A 23,622-nucleotide genomic window follows, 5' to 3' on the forward strand; every position below is an offset into this window, starting at 1 on the left:
TATTGGTCAAAGACGCTCGTCAAAATGCTTAAAACCCTACAAACTGCTCGTTAGCTGCTGCTGCAGTTTTGCTCGCTACCTGCTTGCCGTACGTGCCTCTGTGTGCCGCCACACTTTGCTACCACCGGCAGCCCTGACCCTGCCCGATCGAGCCGAGGGAGAGCTCCGCCGAGCCGGGACACAGGTAACGGCCTAGGCCTAGCAACGAGTTGCGACATCGGGACCTGCCGGCCCGCAGTGCCGGCCCGCAGTGCCGGCCCACCCCTGGCTATACAGAGCTCTCAGTCGGACTGCTCCAGCCCTTCAACCTGGATCCTGCTTTGCCTGCTGACCACCCGGTGACTTCCTGAGAGCCACGGAAGACCTCTCTCGTGTCCGTGGGCCTTCTCAGCCACCTGCTCAATGCGGGCTGCACAAGCCGCAAAGCCGCATGGCACCGGTGCCCCGTGAAGTGCTCCAGGTGGCTGCGACTTTACTGTTTGCCCGTTTATATCGAGACTCTTAACCAGTGAGTACCCTAACTCTCTTTACTCAAGTCTGTGAACGCTTATGCTTGACCTTTAAGCGGCAGTTTGTGCTGCAAGGCTCTCTAGTTAGAAACGTATCTAAAAACTTTCCCTAACACATTTAATTTGACTATTACAGGATCAGAGGATGTTAGGGGTTGGAAGGGACCCAGGGAGATTATCGAGTCCAACCCCTCTGCCAGAGCATGTTATAATTGAGCCACCAAAAACGTAGAGATCAGTTGAAGGTGTTTTGTTTTGGCAAGCCGGGAGCAGCGCTGGGCGCAGGGGAGTTTATCTCCGCAGCTGCGCACTGTACACATGCAGCTGCAGGGTTTTTATTTCCCGCTCACATACATATTCACAAAGCAGTTTAATCCATAGACATTTCCCGAGGAGTTTGTGGTTTTTCCTGGAACTGTTGCACATGCCTGCTAATCCTCCTGGGTGTCTCTCTGGTGGTCGTGAGGCTGAAGTAAGGAGTCTTCCTCAGGTATCTTTATGACTCGGCTCTTTGCTTCTTCATGTTCGCACGCTTTTCAGTTTCTTATCTACCATGCTCATGGTGGTTTCTGTTCTCGTTCATCCCTAGCCTTGCTCTGTTAGCTCTGGCACACCCGTTTTGTTCATGTGCCCTGTTCACAGGGGGCTATCTCTTCACAGCACTTTCTGTTATCGCTCATAGGTTTCAGCGTCTCCAGCTTAGTTAGCTCTGACACACCCTGCTCTGCCATTCGCATAGTGACATATTCTCATTTTCTCATTTTCTTTTATTCTGCTTTGCCATTCTTTTATTGACACGGGTACCATTTTTCACAAGCAGGACGATACTATCTAACACAGATCACAGAGGAACACATCCAGACAGGCCTTGGAAGTATCACAGTATTATTAGGATTGGAAGAGACCTCACACCAGAGGAGACTCCACGACCTCTCTGGGAAGCCTGTTCCAGTGCTCTGTGACCCTTACAGACAAGAAGTTCCCCCTTGTCTTGAGGTGGAACCTCTTGTGCTACAATTTACACCCGTTGCTCCTTGTCCTATCCAAGGGAGCAAGTGAACAGAGCCTGTCCCCCTCCTCCTGGCCATCCCTCAGATACTTATAAACATTCATCAAATCCCCTCTAAGTCTTCTCTTCTCCAGACTAAACAGCCCCAGGTCCCTCAGCCTCTCCTCATAAGCCATGCCCTCCAGTCCCCTAATCATCCTCATAGCCCTCCACTGGACTCTCTCCAGCAGATCCCTGTCCCTCTTAAACTGGGGAGCCCAAAACTGAACACAGTATTCAAGATGAGATCTCACCAGGGCAGAGTAGAGGGGGAGGAGAACCTCCCTTGATCTGCTGGACACACTCCTCCTAATACACCCCAGGATCCTATTGGCCTTCTTGGCCACAAGGGCACATTGCTGTGCCATGGTTAACTTGTTAGCCACCAGGACCCCCAGGTCTCTCTCCACAGGACTATATATATATGCATTCTGCCAAATCATTTTACCAACTGCATGATAGAATCTGTGTGTTAATTGTAAGTAAGTTTTAGGGGAAATTTTGTTCGTATAATTAATAAATTATGTAATATTTTTATATTGGCCTCATTACAGTGCACTCCTAACCCAGATTCAAACTCCTCCTTAGCAAATGGCTAATTGAACTCGTAGAGCTTTGCTCTTCTAAGGAACATTTCACTCTCACTGCACTTAAAAAACACACTTTATAGTCTCTATTCGACACACAGTTTGCAAGCTTCTGTTGTGTGCTGGCCTATGCATTTTTCTAGCACTTCCATCTGAACTCACTATAATTTGAGTTCAGTCATTTCAAAGTTGCATAGTGATGTGATTCGTTCATATAAAATATTGTACTTGCTCTAAATTTGGCTACCATTGTGACATTGCTGTTAATATATTTTGCAGTCTCAACACCCACAAGCTGAAAAGACAGGTGGGCAAGTTTATTTTTCAGACTTCTTTTTTCACCATCTCCCCCCCTAGTTGATAACAACAGCAACAAAAAAAAACCCCTCATGTTAAAAATGTGCAACATTTGCTGGACTTTCTATGTTCATTTCCAGTGAAACTTCACTGAGGCAAAGGAGAAAGGCTGAAGGTTTTACTCCTTCAGATTAAAGCAATTGAAGCTTTTAGGTGTTGGAAGTGAAAAATGTTCCTTGCCCAAGGAAAGCTGTTGCTGAAATGTTGTGCTGTTTCTTCCCTCGTCCTACTGGGATGTTGTGGGAATCACAGAATCAGTCAGGGTTGGAAGGGACCACAAGGATTATCTAGTTCCAAATCCCCTGCCATGGGTAGGGACACCCTACCCTAGATCAACCTGGCCAGAGTCTCATACAGCCTGGCCTTAAATATCTCCAGGGATTGGGCCTCAGCCACCTTCCTGGGCAACCCATTCCAGAGTATCCCATGTCCTCTCCCCACAGAGTGGTGCTTTTTGCATGGAGCACAAAAAGGCACCAAAGGACATTTTCCTCCCTTTTCAAGCTTTGAGAGGGGAAGAAACAGAGAGGAAAGGACAATTCCTTGAACTTGGGGAAGAACACTAATAACTTGCCTGTGCCTTAAAACGACTGTTTACAAAGGCCTGTGGTGATAGGACATGGGGAAGTGGTTTTGGATTAGAGAAGAATAGATTTAGGCTGGACGTTATAAGGAAGCTCTTTACCATGAGAGTAGAGGAACACTGGAACAGGGAGCCCAGGGAGTTCGTTGAGGCCCCATCCTTGGAGATATTCAAGATCAAGCGTGAAAGGGTTCTGGGCAGCCTGATGTGATGAAGGATGTCCCTGCTCACTACAGGGCTGGGGGACACATGAGACATTTGATGACATTTGGAGATCCCTTCCAACCCAAACTATTCTATGTTTCAGTGTGTCCTTCACATTAAGCTGGTCCATGGCAGTTCTAGGTCACAACCACTTCCATTCTCCCACCTCTGAGTGTGTGTCCTGGCTTCTCTTCTGCCCTGAGCCTGTTAATTGTTGTCCACTATAATTTTTTTCTCTGGGTGTTTGAGCAAAGTACCAAAAGGGGCTCATGGTGTTGCATCTTCACACAGCTAAGTGGGAATGTCTTGTCTTGAGCAGCACCTTGTGGCTTGCAGAGCTGCCATGAGCTAGAAGCCAAACGTCCCCAACGTGGAGTTTTGTGGCAAAGATCATATTCCTCTTGAAATAGAAGAACAGACTGGTTTTGTTCTCCACCTTGATGAACTTCAGAAATAGTACCTGGTGGGGGGGAAGGTAGGTTTTAATGATTGAAAACTTGTTTTTAAAGCGTTTTCAGGAAGATATTTTGGAGAGGAACCATTTGTTAAAAGCAATCCTGACAATTATTTTGGCAGCTTTAAAAAAATTCAATTTGTTTCAAGTTTTATTTCTCTGTACTGCTTTTTCCTTGGTTACTGCCCTGAAAAGCCAGCTGTGGCAGAAGGAAAAGTTTTTGTATCATTTCCTTCTTGTTAGCCAAAACACTTATAAAACATTCTTAATGTTCAGTGACGAGGCCAAGCCAACCAATAATTTTAAATTATGTTCTTTCTAGCTCTGTCTTGAGCAAGAACAAAGAAGTTTTCTTGACTAGGCCCTGCTCAGAAATAGTTTGAGATCACACAGAAGCTTTTTCATGATCCTGATGGTATTGCTTCTATTTGGAGTGTTCTAATTTGGCATAGCAGTGGAAAATTAGGAAATCCTAGAAAAAGAAACATTAAACTCTTGTGGATTTTAGGAGAGGCTCTTTGGCATCTTCTTTTTTTATTTTTTAAAATATTTTCTGGTTTCAAGCTGTTTACTGGAGTCAACAAAAAAAAAACCCCACCAAAGTATTGTTTTACCTGTTGCTGCCTTTTCAGGGAGCAGACTCTCTCCATAAACTCATAGGTTTGTGGTGGGAAGGGCAGGAGGACATGTGGACAGGGATTTAGTCCTGGGAGGGGTCAATTCTGTGGGCCAACATGGGTTCAGCAAAGGTTGGCTGTGACCTAGAGCAGTTGCCAGCTCATCTGTGATGGGTGTATGGGGAGCTGGTGGTGACATTTTTAATCTGTCAGGAAACATGCCATGCCAAATGTCACAGGTCATTTTTGGTTTCTTTTTCCCTTTATTTGTTTTTTCTCCTTGATATTCCCCATTTGTTGTTGTAATGGCTGGGGATAATGAAGTTCTTGTGCTGTACTTACCTCCTCTTTGACCCAAGATGAGCTGAGAAGGTCATACAGATCCTGTGCACACGTTCCTTGTACCAAGCTGACTCAGGCTGGTTGTGCCCAAAGAGAGCTCAAGGAGCCCCAAACAACCTTCTGGAGACCACCACAGGCCTCTTATAGGCTACACGGACAAGAGCTGCCTTTAACCTTTTCTTCTGTTTCCTCCCTTGTGGAAGGAACAGAAAATGGGGTCTTCTGTGCTCAGCTCTCACTCTTTTGACACCTGATGGAAGTGCTGTGGTAACTCCAAGAGAACACACACACTCAGCTCAAATAACACATCCTGAGAGGGATTTGATTTGCCCCAAAGCCTGAGCCTTCCTGAATGCAGGAACCTGTCCTTACTGCCTACCTTCCCACCTTACCTATAAGGTACTGTATCATATTGACTTCCCTGCTATCTCCATTGCCTAATTGCTGTACCTTCACCCGATGTTTCCTTGTCTTTTGGTTGTCCATTCCTCAGATCACCTTCTCCATCAGTTCCTATGCACTGGCCTTCTTGTCAGCACATTTCTTATTTTAGTCCCTATGACCTCCTCTGGTGTTTTCTGAAGACATTCCACTAGCCCAGGGTTGCCAAATCTGGATTCTGCTTTTCCTAGACAGCCACATTTAATGTCTTTACTAAGAAATCTTGCCCCATCCTGGCATTTTCTATGACTGAGGGTGTGTGAACAGGCTCTGAAGACCATCCTGGATCTCCACAGGCACAGGGAGGCTCGTTGGGCCAGCACCAGGGTTATGCTGATTGGTTTCCACCACATGTGTATATAGAGACTGGAGATGAAACCCATCCCAACTGTTCATCCTGTCTATTTGTTTCAACTCTGATACATCTGTAAGGAGAAACCACTGTCTTTTGGCCACCATCAGTCAGGATGGCCTCTCCTTTGAGATTCCAAAGGGTCAGTCTTTGCACCTGAACCTGAAAGCCATTCACTATTAAGGCTTCAAACATCTAAATCCATAATTAGACTTTAAGCACATTTCTTCCTTCTTCTCCCAGTCTCACTGACCTGGAGGTTCTGAATCCACCACTCATTCAGGACAGACCACATGGCCATCTTCACAATAGTGGGAAGTCTACTGTGAGTCATGGTAAGCCTCTTTTAACTGTCAGTTGAGTTTTTGACAAGCATAAGGCCATCACGATGGGCTCACAGAGAGCTCACCAGTATGGGCTCACAAGGAGCCTGGCAGCCCTACACCTTGGGCAGAAGGTGGCTGTCTCCCTCGTCATGGCTGCTGCACCACCGTGGGGCTGGCTCACATGCTGGGCTGAGGGGCTGCACACCCTTTTGGGCTCAGCTGAAGGGGAAGATAGGAACCTGATTTTTGTTTTGTGTTAAGGAGTCTCTTTTATCTCTGCCTCCCTTTTGCAGGAGATTTGGTACATGAAGCTTCGTCAGAGGATAAAAATCGATGCCTTCTAGCATGTCTCCCACACACGCACTCGACAGCTGACAGCTTCATCTCTGGGTGATGTGGCAGAGAGCTTGCACAGCACAGGGGAGTGATAGCCTCATGTCCACAGAGAAGGACATGTCCCAGCACTTGGTGATTGTGCTGAGCAGTTATTTTTTTTGCATATCTATTTAACAGCTAGAGGAAGGGTGAGAGAAGATGTTTTTATCACTTAGAAGCGATGCACTATTTCTCCACTGGGTTCCCCTGCATAGCATTCTCATGGTTGGTAGGTGTGGCCTCCTCATGGACCCGGAGCAGGACATTCAGAGGACCTGGAAATCCTGGCCGAGAGGCTCAAGCTGCGATGTTCAGTTATGTTAAAAGAGGTCTTAGCATATTTAAAACCGATCCTGCCACACACACTCCTCACAGATAAGAGGTCTTTTTCCCTGGGCTATGAGTCCATTGCATGGTTAAGTATTGCCTGGGTCGCTAAAAGTGTTTTTGCACAACTGTTTTCAGGCAGCAGGAGCTCTGCCATGCTGGCTGAAGGCTGCCTAGCAAAGGAGGTCTTTAATCTGTGCCACATTAACCATGGCCAGGGGCCTTTGTTTTTTTTTCAGGACATGAACAGTGTGATATCACGGCAGCCATGCACTCAGTGGAGCTGGCTGGATCTGTGAGACTCAGGGAGAAATGAGTCCTCTGGCTCCAAAATTTGCATAATGGCTTTTATGTCTTTAAAGAAAGCAGGTTGTGTTTGCCAGGAAACTCACCTGAACTACCTTTTGGGTGAGGTAACCAATGCCAAACACATCAAGTACAAATCACTTGCTCATTTATTTTCAGTCTAAGCCTGAGCCAGTTATATATAAAAAAAGAATGAAACATCAGGAATGAAAGTCCTACCATCATGTCTGGCCATGCAAATTAGCACAGCTGGACCTGCTGAGTCTGTCAATAGTGAAAACATGGAAATACTATCAGAAAGGGCCATTAAAAAAGAGACACCAGAGTAGTATTTGGGAGGTCTGAGTTAGCTACTGGCCTTTGTCATCTCTTTCCAGTCTTTGTCAGACTCATCTCTTTGGTCTCCAGGCTCTTTGGGATATAGGATCTGTCTTCCTACCCATCTGTAGCTTATCTTTGGGCTCATCTCTGCCTTGTTAATCAGCATTTCCACTGCACTGAAAACACTGCAGATCCAGAAGCATTTTCTGAAATGGATTAAATCCCAACACAAATGATGACAGTTCTAAATAAATAACCTCCTTAAATATTTCATTTCAGCTTGGTGAAAACATTTTACTTTGAAGCATTCATAACTTAAAGAGGTAAGTACTTTAAAAATGTCTTTATTTTTGTTTTCCTTTGTGTATTTTTTTTTCACATAAAAATAACTTTCAGGTTAGGGAAATTACTTTTGTTGAATGCCAACAAGATTTTACTACCATTTCTGTTGCACTGCAAGCCTGAAACAGCCATCTCTGAACTGCTTTTCATGTGGCTGCAGATGGCTAGGTGGCAGCTGCATTCTCATCCTATGAGTGGCTGAATTTTAGTAGTGGAATGAGAGATTCCCAGTGGCCCTTAAAGTTAACATTCATCATCAGTTCCTTTATCCTAGTGGCTATGAGAGTGCAGTTTTCATTTCTTGAAGAAGAAACTGCTGTAATCCTGTCTTCTCTATCATATGAGAGTGTACTGGAGCTTCCTTTAATCACTATAAGTTGCTGAGAAATCATAGGTAGAAAAGCACTTGAAAGAAAAAAATACTCTAAAGAATACAAACTTACACAAAATAACTCAAAATCACTGTAAAAGTCAACTTCAGAACTGAAAGTTAAAATTATTTTATGCTGCTTATGACTGGGATCTCACAGATGAACAAGTGCAGACTATTATTGGCTCATTGTATTTGCTTTATTGTTCTCCCTTAGCAAAAGTCAGTGTCACCCAAGATACACCATAAAAAAGACATCAGAGGTTACACTCTGTGGTCAATAGTGACCAGAATAAGAAAATCACATCTGAATTGACATCCTTAAATACTGGGTAGCAGTACTGCAAAATGCCATGGTGGGGGGAGTTTGAAAGACCCTGCTGATACTCTGTTTTCTGCTTAGAAAAGACTTCTAAGAAGTTTCATTTTCATAGTGAAAAGAAGGGATGAGGGAGAGCATCTGAGTTTGCCTAAACTGCCAGAGAATGCTTATTGGGATTATTTCTCCTTCAACATGTGCTTTCTAGTTCCAAAACATCAGCAGTTGGTAGGGAAAAAGATCACAGAATCATGGAATGCTTTGGGATGGAAGGGACCTTTAAAGGTCATCTAGTCCAACCTCCCTGCAGAGATCAGTGGTAGGATAATGGGAAACAGCATTATAGAGACTCTACCCTTTATAAATCACATAAAGAGATCCTTTATGCTGCAGTGTGTCTGGGAAGCAGACTTGTCATGTCTAATTATTTATCTGCCTGACCAGGACATTGACCTTTTTATTACAGGAGGCACTTCTAGATTGTGCCAAAGAAGAAGAGATAAGATGTTGTAAGCAGCATGGGAACTCCCGATCTAAGTGGTCATTTTTCCAGAGGAAGACTAAGGATGGTATCTGGAAAGTCAGTTCCTCCTTTCAACACCACATGGGCTGAATTCCTGATCCAGTCTCAGTGCCTACAAAATCCCAATGGGAGCAGGTGTGTAATAATTTTTCAAAATTGCTTACCCCTTACTTATGGACTGATCTTCATTTAAGTGTGTTTGCTATGCTGAAGAATCTGCTAAATGGGTTTGTGCAGAAAGAAACCCTTTGGATTCAGCTCCCATGGTGCTGCAGAGTGCTGTGCACCAAGCACAAAGCACAACATTTGTGCTGTGTCATCAGCTTGCTCTGTTGCTGGGTGTTATTGCTTTTCCATGGCTGGATGCTTCTATCCTTTAAAGCAGAACAATCAGGAGTAAAGAATGTCAAATGAGAAGTGAACTATGAAGGACAAATATTTCCATTTCTGCACAAATAGCCTGTCCTTGTTAGCCTTGGATGATGGTCTGTGTGCTGAAGAAAGAAAAAGCCCCACACCATTATTCAAGTACCTGGATGAGCAAAACAGCAATTACATGTTTATTTATGAAACATAAAGGCAATTCTTGGCCTGTAAGCTCAGAAAGGATCATTGTCTTACCTAATTTGCTCTCCTCTGTAGGAACCCCATTGTTTCCACCCTGTTTCGTGTTTGAGGTTTTGTCAGGTTTCAATTTCCTATCATGGCTGGTTCAGCCATGCAAATGAATTCCTACAGTTCAATGTGACATGTCAATTAATACACATTACACTGGTGGGTCAGAAGAACTGGCAGATCTGTATTTGTGCCAGGTGGAAGCCTGAGTGCAAGTTTTGTGTGATCAGCTTTCTGGAGGTGACCTGTCCCAGAGAAACCAAAGCTTTTTTCAGAGGTTGCAGGTTGGTCACCCCTGGTCTTCAAGAAAAGACTGAGTGAGGCACTCAGTGCCATGGTCTAGTTGACTGGCTAGGGCTGGGTGCTAGGTTGGACTGGATGATCTTGGAGGTCTCTTCCAACCTGGTTGATTCTATGATCACCAAGAAAATTAAAGGTCTTTGACTCCATGCTTTGAAGTGACTGATGACAGGTCAATACAGAAGATAAGAAGATGTATCTGTAACTGACTAATTAAGATTTACTGCTGCATCTCATGCACCAAGTGCCAGTGACATCTAACACAGTATGTAGTTTTAGTTTATGACATTGATTTTCCTTGTCAAGAGTGAGTTGGCCAGAAATAAGTTTAAAAAAAAACCCAGAAGCAAAGATTCTGGCAATAATTAAATTATACTGAAACTGGAAGCTGGTAGTTTGTGACAATGTTTCTGCTGAACTGAGTTTGGTTGTTTATGGTTTGTAAACGTGAGTACTGCTGACTCTGAGAATCCTTTGTGAAGATACTTGTGGCCTTTACTCTTACCACTGAAAGAAAAATAGAGATACATTTGGAACAAATGTACTAAAGCATGGTTTTACCTGGCTCCCAGGCACAGGATGATGCTTCTGAGTGCTGTGCTAGGACTCACATTCAAATGAGGCTATTGTCTGCAAGTAGAACAAACTAATTTCTGGTTTCCACATTTATTAGCTGATTGCACAAAACTGGTTCTCATGTTTTAATTTGCTCTGTGCTAACAGGGTCTTCATATTTCTGACCCTCAGGCCACATCCTGCTTTATTGCTTTCACCTCTTCAAAAAGAGATGTATGAGTAAAACCTCCTCCTCTCAAAATGATGGTGGTAGAAAAGTTGTGTTCCCACCTGTGTAAGCCTGCATGGTTTTGTGTGTTGAGTTGTTTTCGAGCTGAGGAAGAGCATGCCATTTTCACTGCCATCAGCCCAGTGTACTAGCAGAACTGGAGCCTTTTCTATCTTCTGCCTCATCTGAAAGAATTGATCATTAATTTCTAATTGCAGAACACACGGTGTAATCCCACCACTGTCAGGCTGTGCTCTTGCTTACCCATGTGTAACCTCCAGGAGACACTTTATTACTCTTGATGGATGAGCCTGCTAGAGCTCATCCTGACTTTCAGATCCTAAGCTACATTTACAGCCCTGGAAGATGAGAATCTGGAGGAGAAATATTTTGCTAGTAAACAGAGCAAATGAACATACAATAAACCTCTGAGACACAGTAATCCCAGAAACCCATGACACTATTAATAATGGGTCCTTTTCAAAGTGAAACCACACTTCATGGCCCAAAGCCTCCAGAATTATGTTTGGGTGAGCTGTAGACATCACATTCCTCAGAGGGCAATCACTTCTATCTTCCATTTCTCTGATGCAGCTTATTTTTTTCCCTTTATCAGAGATGGATATGGTTCCCTTAAGAATCTTCATTTAAGTAGCTTCAATCTTTTTGTGCTTTAGACTTATTGATCTTCTGGGCAGAATGGGTATTCTAGTTAGTAGAAAAGGATTTGCAGCTAGTTTTTATTCTCAGCAAGGATAAAAGGAGGAATTTTGACCTGTTGATAAGAGAAGGTGTGAGGATCCTCATGTGTAAATGTACATATTCCACTTCCTACCCATACAAACTTTATATATATGTCACTTACTGGCTGGAACAAAAAAAACAGTACTCAAGGGAGTTCCACACACTTGAGCCTGGGTGAAGATCTGAAGGGTGGTGAAGCTGGTGAGAGGCCTGGAACACAAGCCCTATGAAGAGAGGCTGAGGAAGCTGGGCTTGTTTAGCCTGGAGAAGAGGAGGCTCAGAAGTGACCTCATTGCTGTCTACAGCTTCCTGGCTGTAGCCATGTGGAGATTGGTCTCCCAGGCAACCAGCAATAGAACAAGAGGACACAGTCTCAAGTTGTGCCAAGGGGGAGGTATAGGCTGGATGTTAGGAGTAAGTTGTTGCCAGAGAGAGTGATTGGCATTGGAATGGGCTGCCCAAGGAGGTGGTGGAGTCGCCATCCCTGGAGGTGTTCAAGAAAAGCCTGGATGAGGCACTTAGTGCCATGGTCTAGTTGACTGGCTAGGGCTGGGTGCTAGGTTGTACTGGATGATCTTGGAGGTCTCTTCCAACCTGGTCAATTCTAGGATTCCTCTTATTTGAGCTGAGCTCATCATCTCTCTGATTGTTCCCCAGTCCTCATTCTCCCAACTTGAGGGTATTTCTGAAACAGCCATCTCTGAGGAGTGTTTTTTATGTCTGTAGGTGATATTCTATGCTCATGGACAGACCATACTTGGAGAGGGCCCTGTGTGGGTTTCCTCCACAGCTTGCTAAATCAAACCAAGAAACTGCTGCAGCACCTCAAAAGTGCTTAAATCCCCTCTGCCTCCTTAAAAACTTAATTTGGATGTCAGTTAGAAAAATTGACATCTGAATACTTCAGTGTTCCCTAATGGCTGTGATTAAAGCTAACAGTACTTTAAAATTCATTAAGAGAAAGCTTTCAGATCCCCTCCCTCCCCAGGAAGGTCCTACACCCTGCACATCCTGAAACCAGTTAGAAGATTTGCAGTCATCACATTTGAATGGAACTATTGTCTGGAAACAGAACATACTGGTTTCTACATTTATTAGTCATTTGTCTCTCACTAAAATAGCCTTGTTAGCCTCAAACTAGCACAGGGTGTTCCTTTTTCTAAGCCTAATTCTCTGAAAATGGCAGACAGGATTTTGTCTTTTTTGTTCTATCATGGATGGAGCTGCCCAAGTCCTTGTGGATAGTGACCTGATGCAGCGTATGTGTACTCGAGTTTCAGACTTCAGTGGACACTGCAGAGTTTTGAGCTGAGCCTATGACATCTAAGGGAAGTGCCCTAACCACACTGGGGAGCTTCCTATCTGCAATAAGTTTTCTCACATTCAGTCTGAGCTTCGGAACCAAATCCTAGCTTAATTAGCATGGTTTAGGATGCAATCATAGAATTGTTGAGTGTCTCAGTTCTAGTTTAAATGTCCCAGAGACTCAAAATATATATAGCTAAGAGAACCAATACAATTATAGGATGCCTTCCCCTCTCCCCTCTTTTGCAAAGAAAGGAATTAGATGTAGAGAGGAAAAGGTAAAACACACCCAAAGAAGTAGTCTCACTTTGATTTGGAAGTTAAAAGAGAAAACTTTAACAATAAATAAAAGGTATTTGAGGTAGGGGAGTTACAAAGAGGTATAGGGAATGAAAAACAAGATTATATGTGTGCATATATACACACAACCAGATTGATGGCAGTGGGTTTTGTCCATCTCGAGGAAGGATGGCCATATGGTAAAAGAAAGAGCAGCAGGAACAAAAGGGTTGTGTTGGCAGGCAGAGAAGCAGGGCAAGAGAGAAGGAAACAGGAAGTTCCTCTGCTTTTGCAGGGGGCTAGAAAGGAAGTGGGAGTGGGCTAAGCACTACACCTGGAGTAAGGTTCAGACCCAACCCTGGGGAGGAGTCAGGAGGACCTGGGGTCAGGGTCTAGGTCAAGACCACTTCCCCAGGAGCGTTAACCCTTTGCATTGTGTGCTAGTTTGAGCCTAGTTGGGATATTTTGGTGAGAGGAATTAGATTATAGGCTGTAAGAATGAAACAGTGGTGATGTCTACATCACTCATAGGCTTGCTGAGATGTTTGAAAACAAGAACACAGATAACAGAGATGCTCTCTGGCTCTGGCTGCATGCGCTTCTCTCTCTAATCTGCTGTCTGTGTAGCTAATCCATCTGCTTCCTAACCCCCCCTGGCTGATTCTCCAAACTCACCTTGAATGTAAAGCAAAGTCTGGGTTAAGGTAGAGGGGTTAGGGTCCTGGGCACTCTGGTTTCTGAGAGTGGTGTTGTGTTTCTGTATTACTTTTTAGCTTGTATGTTTCTGTCTATAGCTGTAGATATTGTAAATATCTGCCTGTATATTGTGCTGAGCTGTAAATATAAAGCTCCATTCTAATTTCCAGCTCAGCTGAGTCTAGTATGGGTGATTTCATAAGAGTGGGGGGGCAGATAAGACCCAAACCATCACAGGAGACCTTTGTGTTTATCAAGTCTGACCACTTGCATAGAGCTCAACATTCCACCACTAGTACTAAGCTAATTGAGAAAGCACATGATGTGCCTCCTCTCCATCCAGGCAGGGCTCACATTGTCCTTCCCTGGGAGTTCATCTCCATGTTTGGTACTTTAAATGGCCTTATCTCATCTGAGGGAATGGAGCAGGTTCTACTGTCACTGCTCAATCACCTGCCCAGAGTTTATAGCTGGGACACTGGGCCACAACTGCAGTTTTTAGTGCTTCCATAAGTGGCATTTCTGAAAATTGGCCTCCCTGCTTTACGAGTGTTGTTGAACACAACGCGAGTTGTATTGTAGCTGGAACTGTAATAGACTCAGAAGGAATTTATTGTTTATTTTAATTTTTTGTACCCAGAGTTGAGGGTTAAGTGGATATTACACGATGCCATTATTATAGCTTCAATATTATTAATTTTCTGTAACTAGGATTGTTTATTATGCATGCGTTGAAGCACAAATGTGGAACAAATGAATCCAATATCAAATTAATGCTGCGATCAGGTTTCCCCCCCTTCCCTCTTTAGTTGCCATAACAATCTGTGATCTTGAAGCAACAATAAAATTAGAATTGCATTAAAGGTGTTTACATCATGTACACTCTGTATCCCATTATTATTTTTCACTGTAATAAAAGCATGGAGTGTTTGCTTTAGAAGAGAACACCATTACAGCTCTTGCCTTGCCACATCTCAGGTTGCTTTTTGCAGCTGAAAGTTGTTTGTTTAGAGAAAAGGGAAGGGCATTCTGAGCTGAAACTTTGGAGGAGAGCTGATTTTGTTTGTGTATTTTAAGATAATGTTTGGCTTTTACTTGTGGGATGCAGTTTTGAGTGTGCTACCTTTCAGTTTCAGAACTTCAAAGAGCTGTACCTCCGCTTCTAAATGTGTAGCAAATCTCCACCCCTACTGTTGTGGGAAGTACATCTTCTAGCTCTTCCCTTTACTGACAAAGCCCAAAATAAGGCAATGTGTGTGCAAGGAAGAGGTATCATCGACGCATATGTGCGTGGGTGCAGATGTATGTGCGTACAAATGTATGTATGTGATGTAATTAACTCCCCCTCCCTGTGGCTGCACAAGCGTCTGCCCCTGGGGACAAGATGAAAGGAAAGAAACATGACAGATGTTAGTCATATTGCCTAGTGCATGACTTGAAAGTGCTCTGGTAGTTCAGCAGTGAGCGTTATGGAGAAACATTTATGGAACAAAGAGGCTGTTATCTCAGAATCTTGACTGTACTGGGCATTGCGGAGCCCCTTTACTGCTGCTCTTATCCAGTCTGGCACATTATCCCTTGCTGTGACATCTTTCTGTGTAGCCTTTGTAGATAATCCTTGTGATAAAGTTTCCTTCAGAAAAAATGGGAGGTTTTCATTTTTAAATACATAATGTGGTCACCTTATGCTGAGGCTGGACTTGAATAGAAATACCCTGAGAAGATTTTCCTCCTGCATCCGCTAAGCCTGCTGTTCTCAAATGCAAACCATCCTTTGATATTAGATAGTTTTTTTTCTTGCCTTTTTTTCCTCCCCCCCCAAGTTTAGCCTCTGTTAGGAGCACAGGATCCATCTATTTATCAACATTGTGTGTGATTATTTCCCTGATTAATCTGAATGTAAGATGTACAGCAACAGACTAGTTCTGAAGCCTTTCCTGGTGCTGCTAGCACAACTTTGAATTCTTTCTTTTAGATTCTGTATGGCAGGGAGAAGAATTTGCTGTAGCGGGCACAGGGATTTGTGGGGGTGGGATAAAAGAAAATAAAATGCCATGTAGGCTGAGCAAGGAATGTAGTTAACTGCCATAAATCTCTGGAGACAAGATCTCTTCAGAGCCGGGTTCATTTAGTGATCCACTCACTGACTGCAGTCCTAAGGATCAAAGAATGGTGGATTAAGTAGCATGTATTCTGCAGTGATGTGCTGCTAGGTAGTAGCTGGGTAGGAATCACCTAAATAAAATATTATGGCACCACAGTAGGATTTTGTCTGGAAGGCACCTTGGGAGGTCCTGGGCCAATCCACTGCTTAGTGCTGGGCCAGCTTCAGTGGCAGTTCAGATTGCTCAAGGCCGTGCCCAGTTTCCAATGGGGAAAATATTCCAATCTGAATGTTTCCAAGGATGGGAATATCACCTCCTTTTAGTGCCTCTGTTCCACTGTTTAACTTCTTTCACGGTGAAATTTACCTTCATTGTATCTAGTTGGAATTGCCCTTCCAGCAAATTTTTATGGTGATCCTGTCCATGTTGCTTTTTGTCCTTTTGTTGTATGTTCCTGAGAAAATCTGACTCCATTTTCTTAGGGCTTCTCTGAAGCTGTCTGTTGTACAGGATGAACACACTGACTGTCTCAGTATCAGCACCTAGACCATGTGCTCTGCTTCCTTCATCAACTTGGACTACAGCTAAACTGAACTCACTCCAATTGGCTTACCACGCTCTTGGTGCCCCAAAATTAGCCACAGTATTCTAGATGTGGTCTCACAAGTACCAACTAAAAGCAAAAAGTCAGCTAGGCCTCTTTAAGAAGGGTTTTGGACATATTTCCATGATAAGTCAATTTAGGCTCCCAAAATAGGACCATACCACTCTAACATATATCTACCAGACTTTCTACCATCAGATATATCCTCATCCCTTTGGGGCACAGAACTCACCCTCAGCATCACGCTGTAAAGATAAGAACAGCTTGTGAAATCTGAAGGGATGTGGGTATGGGAAAAGATCTAGTGTTAGAGGATCATGAGGCATCAGACAGAAAACCTAAGTCAGTGTTCCTGCTAGCCCATCTGCTCCACAGACTGCTATGCTCAGTTAGTTTGGGTGTAAGGCAGACTGCTTCAACTGCTTTTGGTGAGGAAGCCCTCAAGAGAGGGTTTGACTGTGGCAGTGATGCAGGAGTATGACCAAGGGTGCTACTGTTAAGATGCTAATGTAGCCAACAAAATATCTTTGCAGACGTTGTCCTCAAGCGTGTCTTGGGATTGATACTGGTGACAAGAGAGAGTCATAGGTTCATAGAATGGTTTAGGTTGGAGGGATCTTAAAGATCATCTAGTTCCAATCCCCCTGCCATGGGCAGGGACACCTTCCAGGAGACCATGTTGCTTAAGACCTCATACAATCTGGCCTTGACACCTCCAAAGAGGGGATATCCACAACCTCCTTGGGCAACCTGTTCCTGTGTCTCACCATCCTCACTGTAAACAATTTCTTTCTAATATCTGCCTTCCTCAAGCTTCAGTCCATTCCCTCTTGTCCTATCACTACAAGCCCTCGTAACAAGTTTCTTCCCATCTTTCTTGTAGCCCCTCTGCAGGTACTGGAAGGCCACTGGGTCTCCCCAAAGCCTTCTTCAGTCTGAACAGCCCCAACTCCTGAAGCCTGTCTCCATAATGGGAGATCTCCAGCCCTCTGATCATCTTCATGGCCCTTCTCTGGACCTGCTCCAGAAATTACATGTCCCTCTTATGCTGGGAGCACCAGAACTGATGAAGTACCTGTGACCAGCAGGATGAGGAAGGTGATTTGCTTCCTCTACTCCACTCTCATGAAGTCAAACCATGAGTATAAATCCTACAAGATCCTGTGAGATTCTATGGAGGCTAGGATAAGAAGGCAGGAGAGCAGAGCATCTCCTATGCTGCTCCTAGTTTGTAGCAATGTGATGGGTGTAGTCATGCTGTGCAGCACAATGGGGAAGCCTTCATGTTAGCTCCAACATAGCACAGTGTAGCTGTGTCAGTATAATTCTGTGCTCAAGAAAAATCTTACCAGGTTTGCTTTGGAGAGTGGAGATGGAGCATGGCCAGAGAAAAGGGCAAGGCTGGTGAAGGACCTCATGGCTTGCAAGGAACATCTCAGGGAGCTGGATTTGTTCAGTCTGGAGGAGAGGAGGCTAAGGGGATACCTCACTGCTCTCTACAAGTGCCTGAAGGGAGGTTGGAGTTGGGGGGGGACACACACAGCCTCTTCTCAGTGTCAAGTGGCAGGACTAGAGGAAATGGCAACAAGCTGTGCCAGCAGAGGTTCAGGCTGGATGCTAAGAAATATTTCCTCACTGAAAGGGTTCTCAAACGTTGGAATGGTCTGTGCAGGGCAGTTGGTGGAGTTACCGTCCTTAGAGCAGTGTGTAGACCTGGTGGTTAGGAACATGGTTTAGCACTGACCCTCCAGTGCCGGGCTGAGGGTTGCACTGGATGATCTTTGAGGTCTCTTCCAACCAGATGTATTCTGTGATTCCTTGCAGATGTACCTAGACCATCTTCAAGACCTGAAATTTTGTCCTTTCATGATGGATTCTGCTCTCTACTCCTTGGAGGTAATGTCATGGGTCACCATGCCATCTCCCAGTGCATGACCAAGCCATGCATGACTATCACATATCTAAGCCCCTACATTTTAAAGTAAGTGCTTTACAGCAAGAGCATTTTCTGTTCTGAAAAATGCATCAAAATCCTGACTGAGAACTTGATTACATTGTTCTTCTGATGACTCAAATGACAAGGCTTACTGCCATGCTTTCACGTACTTGCTGCTGCACTTGTGCTTTCCTTTGGGTGACTTAGTGCTACACAGAGCAGCTCTGAGGGTACTCCAGTGATTTATAACATGCTTTCTAGTTGAGGGCATGTATTTATCATGTTACAGCAAACAAATGATTAATAGTTGCCATAGCAATAATGAGAGCTTGAAGTCTGGGAGCACTACAGAGTCAAATGCAAGCCTTGGCACATCTTTGCTGTAAAGCAAGCGTGGTGAAGTCTTAAAAACAGAGGCTCAGGAGCTGGCATCACTTAATAACACTTTAACACCCCATGGAGAAAATATTAAAAAATAATCATATGCTTATTTAGAAACATGGAAAAAAAACAGGTGGGAAAGGCTCACTTCAGGTTTTTCACTGTAAGAAGACATTTAAATATTTTCATAGAGAAAAAGGTTGTTGTGATTTCCTCTCCCCACTCCCAGTGCAATTGAAAATGGCTTCTTTTCCCTGCTAACCTTCTCCTTTTCCCTGGCACAACTGTGCTCATCAAAATGTTTTATGGACAGAAACGTAACATTCCAAGGTCCTACCAAGACTTCTCTTGAATCCAAGGGACAGAAGTATTTCCCCACAATTCTGCTTACTGGCCACTGATAAGAAGCCTTTGTGGGCATGTGTAGATTCTATGATTCTGTTATAAGGTTGGACTGTATGATCTTGGAGGTCTCTTCTAACCTGGTTGATTCTATGATTTGCCCACCATTATTTCATGATATTCTGTGAAAGAGAATGTCATTCAGATGCCTGTGGGATGCTAGAACATATTAGGTAGTTACTGAAGCTGAAAGCTGTTTGCTCAAGACTGGGCTGGCCACAAGTCCCTCTGTATTCAGCAGCCTATGTGCCATAACGCAGTGGGCAAAGAGGAGATTCTTAGTGAAGGGAGACCTAGACCTAACTGCTGATAAAGTTAACTTGGGTGATGTGTCCTAAGTCTCAAATTGTTCCTCAAACAATGGCACTGTGCAGGAAAAGCTTTGACTTCATTGTCTTCCACTGATGTTGGTTTGGTTTGCCCCAGCATTTAGCCTGGAAATTAAGACTCGGGAAATGTGTAAATAAAATGTTTAGGGTCAGTGTGGCCTGATGCCTCTTGAAATGATTTATAAATGAGACTTTCATAATCCACAGGGGAAAACAGAGAGCAGACTTGATGGCTGTTAGCTACTGCAAGAGCTAATTACAAGAAAGAGAAGGAATCTGAAACCACTGGGACATGCAGAAGCTTTGCTTTTCGTGCTGGTACACTGAGAAATTTCAGCTGAGGCTTTGGAAGATGAGTTGACTGATTTATCCAAGAGGTCAGATAACAAGCAAGGCAGGAGGTATTGTGCAAAACTAAAGAACATGCACAATGTTGCTTGGCATCAATGTATAGCTAATATCCTCTTGAAAGGAACAAAAAGTAATGAGAAACCTTCCTTTTGTGTTTCCTCTGCTTCTCCTTGGGGCTTTTCCTGTGATCAGCTCTGAAGCATCAGGCTCCTGTACTGTAAAAGTGGTGTAAAATTATTTGTCTTGAGACTCTGAATCTTTCAGATCTTTGGAGCACTGAAGGTTTGAAGATGCAGCCTCTGCTTGAGGATAACAGGCAGTCCTCACCTCAACTGCAGTAAATTAGAGAAAAGAACATGCATGGCCAGGGATCCCACACAATGTGGTAATTGAAGGAAGACAAAGATAAATTGTTTTGGTGTTGCCAGCAACTTACAAAGCATTTATTGTTAGCCAATACTGCTCTGCATGCCAGTGTAGCTTGAAGGTTCAGTGCTAACAGATATCTTCCATCAACATTGTGAGTCCTGTCACCAGATGCTGCCACACACATGCTTCTACTTGGCTAAATGCCTGATGGCTGCACCAACATTGGCACATGGCTCAATTGCTATGAACTCCTAAGACTCGTGTGCAGGAGCCACCATTCACAGGCTTTATGTGCTACAGACATATCAGGTGTGTTGATTTTACTGCACAAAATCATTTTGTGCTCAGCCTTTCAAATTAGATCAAGAGGAGGAATGTGATGCTCCAGCAGCTTCGAGGGCTTGGAGTAACTAATTCATCTCCAGAGTGGGAATTGCTCCAGCAGCCAGGAGGAAAGGGACCTGGGGGTACTGATAGATAGTAAGCTGAAGATGAGCCAGCAGTGTGCCCAGGTGGCCAAGAGAACCAATGGCATCCTGGCCTGTATCAGGAACAGTGTGGCCAGTAGGACAAGGGAGGTTATTCTTCCCCTGTACTCAGCACTGGTCAGGCCACACCTTGAGTACTGTGTCCAGTTCTGGACCCCTCAATTCAAGAGAGATGTTGAGGTGCTGGAACATGTCCAGAGAAGGGCAACAAAGCTGGTGAGGGGCCTGGAGCACAAATCCTATGAGGAGAGGTTGAGGGAGCTGGGCCTGTTTAGCCTGGAGAAGAGGAGGCTCAGAGGTGATCTTATTACTGTCTACAACTACCTGAAGGGGCATTGTAGCCAGGTGGGGGGTGGCCTCTTCTGCCAGGCAACCAGCAATAGAACAAGGGGACACAGTCTCAAGTTGTGCCAGGGTAGGTATAGGCTGGATGTTAGGAGGAAGTTCTTCCCAGAGAGAGTGATTTCCCATTGGAATGGGCTGCCCAGGGAGGTGGTGGAGTCACTGTCCCTGGAGGTCTTCAAGAAGAGACTGGATGCGGCACTTGGTGCCATTGTCTAGTTGACTGGGTAGGGCTGGGTGCTAGGTTGGACTGGATGATCTTGGAGGTCTCTTCCAACCTGGTTGATTCTATGATTCTATGAAGACAGCATTGTGCCATGTAGATGTACTTTAATTGTTCAACACAACTAATGAAGCTATTAAAAGGCAGCGAAATTGTAGACATTTCAGTCAGTTGCTGAGTTGCAGTGCTCTCAGGCAGGCTGGAATTGATGTTTGTAGTATTAAAATGTCGCAAAGTTCTACGAGACAAAATTGGCCACTGACAATGGGCTTCACCCAAGACAACATTTGGCCACTTGCAGTTCCTTGGATTGCTCGCAGCACACAGACTAACCTGGCTAAAGGTACTACTTTGTCTGCAACCAAAATGGGCTTTACAGGTTGCCAAAATAATTCGGAGACTTCACATAGGCAACAAGTTTGAGTGCTATTTCTAAACAGTAAGATTTTCTAAAAGAGGCAAGGTGATCACCCAGAAAGCCAACCAGATCCTGGGCTGCATCAGGAGAAGTGCGGCCAGCAGGCCGAGGGAGGTGATTCTCCCCCTCTACTCTGCTCTGGTGAGACCCCACCTGGAGTCCTGCATCCAGTTCTGGAGCCCCCATTACAAGAGGGATGTGGACATGCTGGAGCGTGACCAGAGAAGGGCCATGAGGATGCTCAGAGGGCTGGAGCAGCTCTGCTGTGAGGACAGACTGAAAGAGTTGGGGCTGTTCAGTCTGGAGAAGAGAAGGCTCCCAGGTGACCTTATTGAGGCCTTCCAGTATCTGAAGGGGGCCTACAAAAAAGCTGGGGAGGGACTTATTAGGCTCTCAGGGAGTGACAGGACTGGGGGAATGGAGCAAAGCTGCAGGAGGGTAGGTTCAGACTGGATGTGAGGAGGAAGTTGTTGAGCATGAGAGTGCTGAGAGGCTGGAATGGGTTTCCAGGGAGGTGGTTGAGGCCCTATCCCTGGAGGTGTTTAAGGCCAGGCTGGCTGAGGCTGTGGCCAGTCTGATCTAGGGTAGGGTGTCCCTGGGCATGGCAGGGAGGGTTGGAAGTAGATGCTCCTTGTGGTCCCTTCCAGCCCTGACTGATTCTGTGATCACTTTAGTGAGAAGGCTTTTGTAGATATTTTTTATTCAATTAGCACAACTTGATTTATTGCTAGGTGAGCCCTCAAACAGCCTGTAATTACAGACCCACCCTTCCAAGTAGGAAGATTATGAAGGTTAAATATAGCAAGTCCTTGCATGAGAAAGGAAGTGATCAATGAACAAAAAGCAGAAGTAGAGTTAACAAGAAATAAACGGATTCAAGAGCGTGGCAGATAGGTTTGCGCTGGGGCAGTCTGTAATGAAAGGAGACAGCACAGCAAATGAAAGCAGAAAACCCTGATATTGCTCAGAGTTCTATTAGAAATCTCAGATGTAGTCTTCACAAATAACTCTCATTTTAAGAGCTAGTGTGCTTTCTTTTCACTCCCAAATTTACCTGCTGTGCTAATGCAGTGTCTTCTCACACACATTGTTGAAAATTAATTACTTGAGTAATAAGGATATATAAAAAAAGATCTTCAAACAGGTTATAGAAAGAGTTGTTTGCACTGCAGGGAAGTTGTCCGCTGCATTTTAAGCTTGCAGCATGAATAAATCTCTTTGTTTTCCCCTTTCAGTTGCTTTCTCACTCAGTGTGCCCCACCATTGTGCCTAGAAGGGAGAGACAAATCCAGCCTTTTTGGCTAGCTAACCTTGTCCCAGAAGGATTGCTCTTAAAGACCATTTTCTGCTCATTGCAGTCTTGAATCCCATGGGAGGAGAAACTTTCCATGCTGCCCCAGAGGCAGGCTTGCCCTCTATTACATTTCACTTTAAGGAAATATTTTCATGATCTTCAGCCTTTATGTCTCACTTGCTTAATTCCTTCCCACTGCACCTAGTTAGATTCCCATGTACAATTGTAAATAATTAATCACCTCCTTCATTCATTTCAAACACTTGTTGAATACAGAGCAGAGAACAAGAATCACTCATAGGAAGAAAAGCAACGGGAACTGGATGAGAGAGGAGCAATTGAGAGGCAAGGAATGGGGAAAGAATGATGCTCCAAGCATAAAACCTAGCTGCTGGTAAGAGTAAAAGGGATATGGGAGTGCTGCAGTGCCCTGTGGCTGGTTCATGCTGCTTACTTTTGCATATTAATTTGGGAAGGCAAAACACAGTTCCTCATGGGGTCTTGAAGTGTTCTGCTCAGAAGAAGGTATCCTTTGATGTCTGTCAGTCCAAAAAAGAAAAACATATACAGGCAGTTCCCCAGGCATGTCTGGGTAACCAAACATAAAATGGAAGTGGTGGTAAGTGCACAATGAACATAAGCCCTGCAGCCTTTTTGCTGTCCTAATAGCCTTCAGCAGGTGAAAGCTACTCAGAGGAAGGCACTTCTGATAATATGCAGAAGGAGGACTCAAGAGAGCTTCCAACACTGAGACACTGAGAGTAATGCTCTTCACAAGCTTGCTTTCTCAAGGACATGGGTGGAGGGTTGTAGTGTGTGGGTTCCTATTGTTATTACTCTTGTCGTATTTTTTGTGTGTTTTGTTTCTATAGACCTTGAAAGCTGAAGATGACAAAGCCCAACAGTGTGTTCCTAGAGTGGAAGGGCCTCTCACCAGAGAGAAGGCATGCCCTA

At 44.4% G+C, this 23,622-nt stretch overlaps 1 long non-coding RNA gene across 2 annotated transcripts; it reads left to right on the top strand.

The window, feature by feature from the left end:
- Positions 1-101: 101 nt before the first annotated feature.
- Positions 102-19,771, top strand: LOC135175148 (uncharacterized). Of its 2 annotated transcripts, none has more exons than XR_010302272.1 (6): positions 102-508; positions 5,738-5,829; positions 7,429-7,472; positions 8,647-8,838; positions 17,960-18,031; positions 19,391-19,771. It is a non-coding gene; the product is annotated as an uncharacterized LOC135175148 (long non-coding RNA). The 2 variants fall into 2 exon arrangements; XR_010302271.1 differs by lacking the exon at positions 102-508 and adding an exon at positions 945-999.
- Positions 19,772-23,622: the final 3,851 nt, after the last annotated feature.

The sequence above is a fragment of the Pogoniulus pusillus genome, chromosome 4 (assembly GCF_015220805.1).
Source record: "Pogoniulus pusillus isolate bPogPus1 chromosome 4, bPogPus1.pri, whole genome shotgun sequence".
Taxonomy (NCBI): domain Eukaryota; kingdom Metazoa; phylum Chordata; class Aves; order Piciformes; family Lybiidae; genus Pogoniulus; species Pogoniulus pusillus.